General features: G+C 40.7%; 1 non-coding gene across 1 annotated transcript; it reads right to left on the minus strand.

The window, feature by feature from the left end:
- Window positions 1–265: 265 nt before the first annotated feature.
- TRNAK-CUU lies at window positions 266–338 on the minus strand. Its single transcript has one exon. It is a non-coding gene; the product is annotated as a tRNA-Lys (tRNA).
- Between the last annotated feature and the right edge of the window lie 12,280 nt (window positions 339–12,618).

The following is a 12,618-nucleotide window of genomic DNA, read 5'->3' on the forward strand; positions in this document are numbered from 1 at the left end:
TCTTTCTTTCTTTCTTTCTTTCTTTCTTTCTTTCTTTTTAAAGTAAGCTCTAGGGACGCCTGGGTGGCGCAGTTGGTTGGACGACTGCCTTCGGCTCAGGGCGTGATCCTGGAGTCCCGGGATTGAGTCCCACATCAGGCTCCCAGCTCCATGGGGAGTCTGCTTCTCCCTCTGACCTTCTCCTCGCTCATGCTCTCTCTCACTGTCTCTCTCTCTCTCTCAAATAAATAAAATAAAATCTTAAAAAAAAATAAAGTAAGCTCTATGCCCAACGTGGGGCTTGAACTCATGACCTTGAGAACAAGAGTCCCATGCTCTACCAACTGAGCCAGCCAGGCACCCCTCAATGAAATAACTTTTTAAAAATAAAATCCTTCAACTGAGAAAAAAAATCTGCCATAACATCCTCTCAGGGAGCAAAAGGACTTAAGGTATTCTCATTAGTCCTCACGAATTTTAGAATTTTATATGGCATAATAAGGTTCATCAGTGAAAATGAAAATATCAGACATAAAGGATATATCATCATAAACTTTCTAAGCAGTGATCCCTGGAATAGAAAAGTGAGAAGGGAGGCTATAGGAGCTTCTCAGGAGTCAGTACTGAGCCTTTTTTCAAAGAGTTGCTATTTTAAGGTCAGCTCTTATTTAAATATTTCTGGTACTGAATAAACAGGGGAACTTGGGTAAGCCTGAGTCAGCTTCACACCCTCAACTGACTTCATCAACCAAGACATATTCTAACTCGGCCATTTTATGGGACTGTGAAAGTGAGATCTATTTGAGGAAGAAGTGATTTGGTTTGACCTTCAAGCAGTGGAAAAGAAAACACTTGTCACTTCAGGAGCACTTCCTCAGAGGAAGTTCTGCCTCAGACAGTTGAAAGCCACTGGCATTTCCCAGGCTCCTGAAATGTCAGAAATATTGGCTCTAACATTTGTATTCATGAGGACTACGTGTTTGAGCATTATTGGTGGGCAACTTTGTTAGTCCGAACCAGTTCGTCTGAAGCTCTTATCAAGTTGTTTGTTTCCTTAGCTTTCATGGTCTAAGATGAGCAGTCAGTGTCATATGTTGTGACAAGGCTTCTGGAAACTCCCTTCTCCAAAGCTACAAGATGTGGGTGGAGAGAATGAAGAACCAGGTTTCTTAAATCTTAATCCAGTCCCCCAGACCTGGTGTGATCTTATTACTCTATTCCAGAGTCAGATATTCCATGGCATGATCACTGAGGCAAGATTTGGTGGGTTTTGTGTCTTTCAGGGAAATAGACAACATCAAGAAACTTCCTGCTCTGGTGCCACGTGGTATGAATGATTCTTAAATATACCACAGATTATAAAATGGCCATGATTTGCAAACATGCATTTTAAAATACGTTTTTTTCTTTATATTACTGGAAGTAATGTCATCAGATATAAAATAAGCAATAGCAAAGTCTCTTCAGGAACCTCTAGGCTTGTAAACACAATCCTGAAAAGAGAGAGTGTTGTCACCCATTCCAGAATAATTGGAAGGTATTTGAAAAGTAGAAGTTGACCTTCAAAGAGCTTAAAAAGTATTGGGAAGTGGAACCTGTTTTAGAATCCATGGCTTTCTGGATTCAGGGACAAGAGTGCTTAAAAAAGATGGTGGATGAACAGATATAAGCCACACCTATAGATGCCCAGGGCCCGTCTTCCACATGAAAACTTTGATTGAAATGCACAGAATGCCCAATGGAGTAACAGCCTTGAGTCATTTGTATCCAAAATAAACTCTCGGTAATGGCGAGTCACCTTAAGGATATGGAGCAAAAGGTTAGGGATAATGAGTTTACACTCAAAAGATCACCACCCTCGTCCCAAACTGGTACTGATCCTTAATCTACCACCAGTCACTCCCCACCTTCCCTCCTCTTGGAATTTATGGAAGAAAAACAGATGCTACCACCAGGATGTGAATTAAGTAACCAAACTGTTTCTCTAGTTAATATCGGGGCCATCGGTCTCCTCCATGGTTTTGCTTACTTATTATTTGGCTAACTTTGGAGGGTCCCTGATGAGTGATTACTCTAGAAGTGAGAATGCCTTTTTAATACACTACTTTTTGTGGCCATTTTCTTAAGTATTTACTATGTGCCAGGTTTGGGGCTAGGCATTTAACGAACATTATTCTTACAAAAGATCCTGAGATGTGGGTATGCCTATTTTACAGATAAGGAAACTAAGAGTCTCTGAGGCTAAATGACTTAACCACAGTCCCTGGGACTTTAACCTAGGTTTGTGTAACTCCACTGTCCTATTCTGCCTATACTTCATCACACCTTTAACCAATCATAATGTTTTTCTTCATACTTAAGTATAAAACTATGACTCTTCCTCAAATAACTTTTAAATGTTTTCCACTAGGGTTTAGGGGTTCATACTCATTCATTATCATTGTTTAATTCAGTTCCTGTTGGGGCTAGCTTTTTCCCTTGTTCACCTGGATGTGACTTTTCCTCCAGCCAAACTAAAATATTTCATGTTCTCACATACCCTGCACACTTACCAGTGTGTAAACTTTTGTGAGATGTTCTCACATACCCTGCACACTTACCAGTGTGTAAACTTTTGTGAGAGCAGAAAGATGGGAATGGTGGGTAGAAAGAGCTGCATGGTGTCCATCTTCTGCTCAGTGTTGGGACAGGTAGAAACTGAAGACATTGTTATAAGAATGCTGTGTCATACATGAGGCATGTGACATAACTTCGTGTCTATGTGTATGACCCTGGAGGGCAAAAGGCCACTCTCCGCATTTCTCCATAGATAATAATAGGTCTTCAATCCCGGGAGTCAGAAGGGACCATGATGCCATCATGGCCTCCACTGTAGTGGCTTTGGGTGCACTGGAGATCAAAGCCTAGGAGGATATGCCATATTCACAGAAGGGGTGGTGGTTCGGCAGGGTGGGCATGATTGGGGTGCTTCCACTTTCAAAATACTGGATAAAGAACAGAATGGAAGAATGAGAGAGGACAGCGCACGAACACATGTAAAACACCCGTGTAAGGTCCTAGAAGTGGCTGCAATGACTTGGAAGATAGTTCCGGGGATGAGGCCCAACATTTTCCAGAGTTATAAAAGAAATACAGGTGATCACCGTTTTGTGATCTTACCCTGATTTGTACCATCTAGCTGGTGGGGTTTGGACAAGGTTGAAGTATAGCTCGTTCATTTGGGAATCATGTATCAAAAACCTCATATGCTCTAGACACTGTACAAAGCTCTGAGGATCTCAAACAAATAAGGCCCTGGCCTCTGAAGACTTACAACCTGATAGCGCATCTACTCCTTATTTCCACAAGAGGTTTCGTATTGGATATGTCTAGACTTTTGCCCTATGATGGCCACCATGGCCACACAGACTGTGTCCTGCACAGAGAATATGACATCAGTGGCAGCCCCCTGAGTTGTGCATTGCACAGCCCCACCTGGTGACCCTGTTGGCTCACATATTCTTCACCTAAAATACCTTCCCCTGCAACTTTGCCTTCCAGCTCTTTCCAGGTGCATCTCTGATCTGAATTCTCTCCATCCTCGCATGCTCTCTTGACCAAAATCCCCAAGGCACTCCTGTTTCCTCAGGTCTCCTTTGGCCTAGTCTTTCTGCAATGGAACCTGAAAATTAAACGGGACCTCCCTGGTCCCTTTCTCATTCAATATTCTCTTATACTATTATTTTACCCTTGTGTTGTTATTTAGTTTTTGGTGAGCCTGAATCTTATCTCCTTGCATGTGTTTCAGCTGTAAGAATAGGGAATATGTCATATCCATCTTTGTGTCTCCCTACAGGATTTGCACATAATTGAAATTCAATAGGACAAAAGAAGAAAGTGCTATTTAAAATGAGAGACCTTTTAAAGAGTGAAAGATGCCAACTGAAATGGAGTGTCTGTGACAAAAATCTTCAGTCAATACGTTTTTCAAATTCTTTCAGTTGTTGACTCTCAAATATTTATGCTAATGACAACCAGGAAAAGCAAAAGATTTTGGAAATGTACCAAACCCGAGACTAATTCTAGCCAACTGATTCTTTTCACCAAACTTTCTGCAAGAACATCTAACAAAGAGAGGCTCAGGCACCACTGATCCCTTGCAATCCCTTGCAATTCTCCGCTGAGGAGGGGTGTTAGAGAGGAGTAGGGAATTTGGGTAAATTGGAAGGGGAGGAGTCAAGCATGGCTTTTTCTCAAGTTCAGACCATTAGTGGGAGGTCCAAAATATGGTGATCTGAGGGTAGAAGAGAAAGGAAGGAAGATGGAGATGCAAAGGGGAAAAAAAAAGCAAAAGATCTGAAAATTAAAGAAAATACATACTTAATTGTTGATATAGAGCTTGGATTTAGAAATTTAGGAAAGATCAACTAAGTTATTTTCAATTCATTACTTAAGTAATTTTATTCTTATAAAGAACAGCTGCTTTAGCTACAGAAGAAAGGAAGGGAGGGAGGGATGGAGGGGGAATGGAAGGAATGAAAGGAGAAAAAGAGAGAAGAAGGACAGGGAGAGCAAGAGCAAGAGAGTGAGAGAGAGCATGAAGCAGGAGGAGGAAAGGAGGAATCTCCAAACAGAGCACTGTTTGCCTTCGGGTATTTTACCAAAGCTCAGTATGCTTTAATTGACATATGAGTCTGGAATGCTCTGAAACTCTGACTAAGGGGATGGCCTCCCTGAGTAATTTAAGCTTCCTTTCTCATTCGTAACCTCAACCACAAGGTTAAACTGGCACCCTGTTCTTTTTTAATTTCATGAGTAAAAAATGCACCGAAAACCATCCCTCTAGACAGAATGAGTGATATTTCCTCCAGATCTACTTTCTGACAAATAGTACATCCTAAACCAGGTAGCTGACTAAGTCCTTAGTCACAGAAACAGAAGTTTTTCATCTGAAGTCAGTCTCTCACTCTCTGAATTGGCCAGGCTGCCCCATCCGCTCTGGGACACTGGAACCCCATGAGTAAATTAGAAACCTAACTTCAGGGCAGTGGGATACTTAGAGAAAAACCCTAACATCCTGTACACTGTGAATGCAGCCCCATGCCAGGACATTTAAGAAAGAAAATGCAAATAGTTTGACATAAACTAAGAATTAGTAGCTTTTGTGGTCTAATAAGAGGGAGCCTGGGAAGACCCTGATGTCATCTTCCCCCACAGGCCTGTGGCCTCCTGAGCTAAGGCTCTAATCCCTCCTCAAAGGTCAAGTGATTAAGGCTCCTACAATGTTGTTAATCACATTTTCATGTGACTGTCTAGCCTCAATGAAGGTTGGGAGAGAAAGAGAGGGATAGAACAAGAACAATGTGGGTTAGTGGATACATGAAAGATCCTAAAGCAGAATCTTGGAGAGCTGGGCGCCTTTGGGAAAATCATTTTGCCTCTCCGAGCACCATATATACACACATGGCTATTGATTTAACTCAGTGATTTTGCCTTTCTCTGCCCTTCCCTCCTTTCTTTCTTCCATTCTCTCTTCCCTTTCCTTCTTTTTTTAAATAAAGATTTATTTATTTATTTGAGAGAGACAGACAGATAGAGAGTGAGGGCTAGGGAGGGGCAGAGAGAGGGGAAGAAGCAGACTCTGCGCTGACCGTGGGGCTCATCTTACCACTCCAACTCTGAGATCCTGGCGTGAGCAGAAATCAAAAGTCAGATGCTTAACTGACTGAGCCACCCAAGCGCCCCTCCTTTCCATCTTTTCTACAAGAATTTGTTGAGCTCCTGCTATGGTTTTGTTCTAGGCATCGGGAATACAACTGTGAACAAAATAGGTGATGTCGCCATTCTGTGTATGTTACATCCTAGTGGGGGAACCACAGCAAGTAAATAAATGGAAACATAATACAGATAGTCCTCACTTTGCATAGTTCTGAGATATATGAATTTGGGGCACCACGGTTTATTTAACAACAGTCCCCCAACAACACACTTCAAATTTCAGTCTGAAATTAATTATGAGTAATTGCCCAATGTACAAATTTAACTTTGCTCTCTAGTCCACCAATTGCTATGATCTACAAATGACAGGTGCCTGTTATGGTCAGTGACCAATCACAGCTCTTCTTTTCAAAGTCAGACGGTGACTGCCCACTGCTCATCTTTGTTCAGGTCACAGAAGGATAGGAAAGCATGTAGTTGTGCTGACTTCTCATTTACCAGTTGTAGAACAGTACTATAGGCAAAGTCATTTAACTTTTAAAGCACTACTCCTCGGGCCCCTGGGTGGCTCAGACAATAAAGTGTTTGATTCTTGATTTCAGCTCAAGTCATGATCTCCGGGTCCTGGGCTTGAGCCCTACGATGGGCTCCGTGCTCAGCCAGTAGTCTCCTTGAAGATTCTCTCTCCCTCTCCCTTTACCCCTCCCCTTGCTCACTCTCTCACTCTCTCTAAAATAAATAAAAGATCTTAAAAAAAATAGCACTACTGCCTTTGGATAACACTCTAGGTCACCCTGATTCTCTTGAAAAAAATGTGGGAATTTGCTTTTTATTACCAAACACAGCTTCATTACTTGACTCATTGGACCATGGAGTTATTTCAACTTTTATTTCTTAAAATTTATTTTATTGTTTATTATTATTATTTTTGTATTTTTAAAATTTCAACTTTTAAACCCTATTAGATGGTCTCTCAGACAGTTTATTGATACTATAGCTGGGGAGAGGGAGACACACAGACATTTACAAAGGTACATTTAGGAGCCTAAATGAATAAAGCGATTGTGACCTGGGATGAGAAAGAGGAGGGTGTTCCAGAGGAAGACACACCAGCAAGAAAGTACATATTAAAAGAACTGTTAGTAATTTTTCATGGCACTAAAGTGTTGGAAGATGACCCAAACTTAGAAAGGAGTATGGCTGTTCACCAAGGACTATCAATAAGGCTGCCTCCATGTCCTAAGTTTTACCATAGGAAGAAGGAGGCAAGCGCTGCTCAAACTACTCTTACACATTTTTAAATTTTGGTAAAATGCACATACCACAAGATATATCATTTTTAAGTGTACAGTTCACTGGCATGAAGGATATTTGCATTGTTGTGTTTTCATTACCACCCTCTATCTCAAGAACTTTTTCATCATCCCAAACTGAAACTCTGTACCCATTAAACATCACCTCCCATTCCCTCCTCCTCGCTCCACCCTGCCCTTGGTAGCCTTTATTCTACTTTCTGTCTCTATGAATTTGACTATTCTAAGTAATTCATTTAAGTGGAATTTTACAATATTTGTCCTGTTGGGTCTGACTTATTTCATGTAGCATAATGTTTTTAAGATTCATCTGTGTGGTAGCATGCATCAGAACTTCTGTTTTAAGGCTGAATAATATTCCATTGTGTGTCTATACCACATTTTATTGATCCCATTTGGATTGTTTTCACCTTTTGGCTATGAGGAATAATGCTGCTATGAATATCTGTGTGCAAATACTTGTTCGAATCCCTATTTTTAAATCTCTTTGGCCTATACTTAGAAGTGGAAGTGGAATTGTTAGATTATAGGATAATTCTATGTTTCCTTTTTTGAGGAAGTGCTATACGGTTTCCCATAGCGGCTGTACCATTTTACATCTCACCAGCAATGCAAGAGAGTTCCAATTTCTCCACATCCTCTTCAGCACTTGTTTGTCTTTCTCTCTTTCTTTTATTTTCTTTATTTCTTTTTTTGACAACAGCCATCCTAATGGATTTGAAGTGGTAGCTCATTGTGTTTCGATTTCTATTTCCACAACAGTTAATGATATTGGGCATTTTCTCTGTATCTTTTGGCAATCTTCCTTCTTATGAGAAATATCCATTCAACTGGTAGGTCTTCTACAAAAATAATGTAACGTTTTATTTTTAAATTTTTTTTAAAGTAAGCTCCACTAAATATGGGGCTTGAACTCAGGACCCCAAGATCAAGAGTCATATGCTCTACTGACTGAGCCAGCTAGGTGCCCCAAGAATAAAACATGTTACTTCTCAATATTCTTAATATTTTAAATTATAATGTAGTAAATAAATGTTCATCTTAGAGTTTTTTTAAAAAAATCTTTTCCTATATATTATAACCAACAGTAGGAGAGTTTTTAATATTTTGATAAAATTTTAGTGGTTTTTCATGGAACAATCATAATTTCCCCCATTTATTATTAAGAATGCTTTGCGGGGTGCCTGGGTGGCTCAGTGGGTTAAGCATAGGTGACCTTCGGCTCAGGTCATGATCTCAGGGTCCTGGGATGGAGCCCTGCATCGGGCTCTCTGCTCGGCGGGGAGCCTGCTTCCCCCCCGTCTCTCTGCCTGCCTCTCTGCCTACTTGTGATCTCTCTCTGCCAAATAAATAAATAAAATCTTAAAAAAAAAAGAGAATGCTTTGTATGGTTTCAACTTGCAAAGCTACTTTTATGGTTCCCCACTATTCTACAAAGTGAGGATTTCCTTTAGAGTGTTGGGTTAGTGATAAGAAATATGAAAATGAAGCAGGATGAAGGGCTAGAGAGAGATGGACTGTGATGAGAGAATGGGCTATTTATGCTGGTTGTCAGGAAATGCCACTCTGGTAACGTGAAATTTGAGCAGAGGCCTAAATGGAGGAAGGAAAGTCAGCCATATCCTTGTGTGTGTGAGGAACTTTCCAGGCTTGGGGAATAGCAGGGCCAAAAGCCCTCAGTTGAGAGCCCATTTGGACCGACTGAGAAACAGCAAAAGTGTCAGTGTGGCTAGAGCACAGTGATGCAGAGGAAGAGTGGTAGCAGATAAAGATAAAAAGGTAAACAGGAGCCAGATCGTGTATGTAGGGCCTTACTGGCCATGGTATGCACTTTGGATTTTACTCTAAAGTCCTGAGAAGCCATTGGAAGGTTCAAAGTCAGGTCATGTCAGTGCACTGGGCATCTGATTGATTAGGGGTAGTTCCTTTTAGGGGAGAAAAAGAGAGATTGAGGATGCTAAAGATTCACTTCACCTACCTCATAATTCATGTAATGGCCAGTCTTGGCTTGTAAATGAAAAGAGACAAAAGGCTTCTGGAGACTAGGACCTACTCATAGTTTTATTGAGCATAACCTATGTCCCAAGGAGATCTCTTAACTCCTTCTGTCTCACCCAGAGCCTCCTGGAATTTTCCCAAGAGGTTTTCAGGACAAGATGCTTCTCACCCAGGATGTAGATGACAGAGGAATCTAGTAAGCAGAACCATCAGTGGACATGAATGCTCTCAAATTTCCACAGAAGCAGCAGCCAGACTTCTCCACACACCAAGCTGGTTTCACAAACCCACAAGCCCATGGGTCAGGCAGGTAGTACAAATCAAAGAAGCTGGCCCAGAGCTGGCCAGCTTATACCCTACTTGAGGCCACCTAAAGTTGCTACCATGAGGAAATGTGGTCCTGGAGTACTAGATCTTTTTTTTTTTTTTAATTTTATTTATTTATTTGTCAGAGAGAGAGGAGCGAGAGTGAGCACAGGGCAGACAGAGTGGCAGGTAGAGGCAGAGGGAGAAGCAGGCTCCCTGCCAAGCAAGGAGCCCGGTGTGGGACTCGATCCCATGACGCTGGGATCATGACCTGGGCTGAAGGCAGCTGCTTAACCAACTGAGCCACCCAGGCGTCCTGGAGTACTAGATCTTTAAGAGAAGCAGGAAATCCACATTTTTAAAAAAGATTTTATTTATTTATTTGACAGAGATCACAAATAGGCAGAGAGGAGGAAGCAGGTTCCCTGCTGAGCAGAGAGCCCGATGCAGGGCTTGATCTCAGGACCCTGAGATCATGACCTGAGCCGAAGGCAGAGGCTTTAACCCATTGAGCCACCCAGGCGCCCTAGGAAATCCACATTTTAACCGTGGTTTTAGAGTAGTGGCAAGTAATTTTTTTAAAAGATTTTATTTATTTAATTGAAAGACAGAGATCACAAGTAGGTAGAGAGGCAGGCAGAGAGAGAGGAAAGGAAGTAGACTCCCTGCTGAGCAGATAGCCCAATGCGGGGCTCGATCCCAGAACCCCGGGATCATGACCTGAGCTGAAGGCAGAGGCTTTAACCCACTGAGCCACCCAGGCACCTGGTGGCAAGTAATTTGAAATGATTGACACATCAGCCATCCTATACATAAGTATGTCTTTGGCCCTTATGCTGTTATTTCTGATCTTAGAGGGCCTTGCACCACAAACAACCTTCTACCATTCCCTGAGAATACTCATGAAAAGACATAAATGTTTTTTTCTTCTCCAACCCACATGTCTTCCAGAAGGAAACTATACTTACATGAAAATCTCAGTGTCTTGGAAACTTTTAGTGACATTTCAATTTCATGTTTAATCTATCTTGACCAGTTAAAAAAACTTAAAAAAAATGTTCCTGGATTTGACAGAAAACTCTGGCTTGGGCAGACATTGTTATTTAGCATCTGAATGTCCATAGTTTTCTCAATACACTACAAACTCTTAAAAGAGTTTTCATTCATTACTCAAAAAATAATGAATGAAAATTTTTTTTAAAAAAAGTTTTATTTTATTTTTCAGTGTTCCAAATTTCATTGTTTATGCACCACACCCAGTGCTCCATGCAATGCATGATCTCCTTAATACCCACCACCAGGCTCACCCCCCACCAAAAAAACCCTTGGTTTGTTTCTCAGAGTCCACAGTGTCTCATGGTTTGTCTCCGATTTTCCCCAACTCACTTATCCTCTCCATCTCCCAATATCTTTATTAAGCAACTTGATACAAAAAGTATCACTAGGAAATATCATTAATATCATTGATTTACAAGGCAGGAATTCACTAAAAAAACTCATGTCTGCTGCATTCTAATTATAGAGAACCAAGAAGAGCAAAGCAAATACAAAGAGCATTTTGATTAAGTGTTAATGTAGATGTTCTTTGTGTTGAACTTTCCAAAAAGATCTATTGAAATATTTGTAATACTTAGAAATTATACACATGCAGACTTTCTTGCACTACTAGAAAAGTTCCATATTTACATCGGTGCTTTAGTTTCACTTTCCTGCTTTTCATTTGTTTCAAAGAAAAGAGAAGTTTAAATGGGATTTTGTAATTTGAGGTTATGTTATGAGAGAAGAGAAAATTATAACAATATTCCAAGAGTCATCCTTTTAAAAGATTTTTTTTAAACTTATGAAGGCAATTTAGTCCATTATTTAACTTGAAAACAAAATCTTGACAAAAAGATAATAAAAAATCATTAAAAAAAAAGCCCCACAATTGTTACTCTACTAAACTCAAAAAACCTGAAGAACTTACAGTACCTTAAACCAGTGTCTGTTACTCAGTGTTTGGTTAGAAGGAAATCTGCAAGTATGTATTTCTTTTTTTTTTTAAGATTTTATTTATTTATTTGACGGACAGAGATCACAAATAGGCAGAGAGCCAGGCAGAGAGAGAGGGAGGAACAGGCTCCCTGCTGAGCAGAGAGCCCGATGCGGGGCTCAATCCCAGAACCCTGAGATCGTGACCTGAGCCGAAGGCAGGGGCTTTTTTTTTTTTTTTCCCCAATATATTTATTTTCAGAAAAACAGTATTCATTATTTTTTCATTACACCCAGTGCTCCATGCAAGCTGTGCCCTCTATAATACCCACCACCTGGTACCCCAACCTCCCACCCCCCCCCGCCACTTCAAACCCCTCAGACTGTTTTTCAGAGTCCATAGTCTCTCATGGTTCACCTCCCCTTCCAATTTACCCAAATTCCCTACTCCTCTCTAACGCCCCTTGTCCTCCATGCTATTGGTTATGCTCCACAAATGAGTGAAACCATATGATAATTGACTCTCTCTGCTTGACTGATTTCACTCAGCATAATCTCTTCCAGTCCCGTCCATGTTGCTACAAAAGTTGGATATTCATCCTTTCTGATGGAGGCATAATACTCCATAGTGTATATGGACCACATCTTCCTTATCCATTCATCCGTTGAAGGGTATCTTGGTTCTTTCCATAGTTTGGCGACTGTGGCCATTGCAAGGCAGGGGCTTTTATCCACTGAGCCATCCAGGCACCCCAGCAAGTGTGTATTTCTCCTAGAATCTTCATTTGATATAGATAATTACTCTCAAATTATTGAATTACTCTTCTAAGAATATTAACATCTCATCTACTTGATTGGCTTCTGTAGCAATGGTAGCTTCAGAGCTTCAGTAAATGTTGATATAGTTCAAACTAATGGGAAATAGAACACATGTCCAGCCTCAGAAGTTGGATAGCCCAGTGTTTCTTTCTTTTTTTTTTAATAGCAATATTAGTTTTTATTTATTTTTTATTTTTTAATTTTTTCAATTTATTTATTTTCAGAAAAACAGTATTCATTATTTTTTCACCACACCCAGTGCTCCATGCAATCCGTGCCCTCTATAATACCCACCACCTGGTACCCCAACCTCCCACCCCCCCACCACTTCAAACCCCTCAGATTGTTTTTCAGAGTCCATAGTCTCTCATGATTCACCTCCCCTTCCAATTTACCCCAACTCCCTTCTCCTCCCTAACACCCCTTGTCCTCCATGATATTTGTTATGCTCCACAAATAAGTGAAACCATATGATAATTGACTCTCTCAGCATAATCTCTTCCAGTCCCGTCCATGTTGCTACAAAAGTTGGGTA

This window comes from Neovison vison, chromosome X (genome assembly GCF_020171115.1).
Source record: "Neovison vison isolate M4711 chromosome X, ASM_NN_V1, whole genome shotgun sequence".
NCBI lineage: Eukaryota > Metazoa > Chordata > Mammalia > Carnivora > Mustelidae > Neogale > Neogale vison.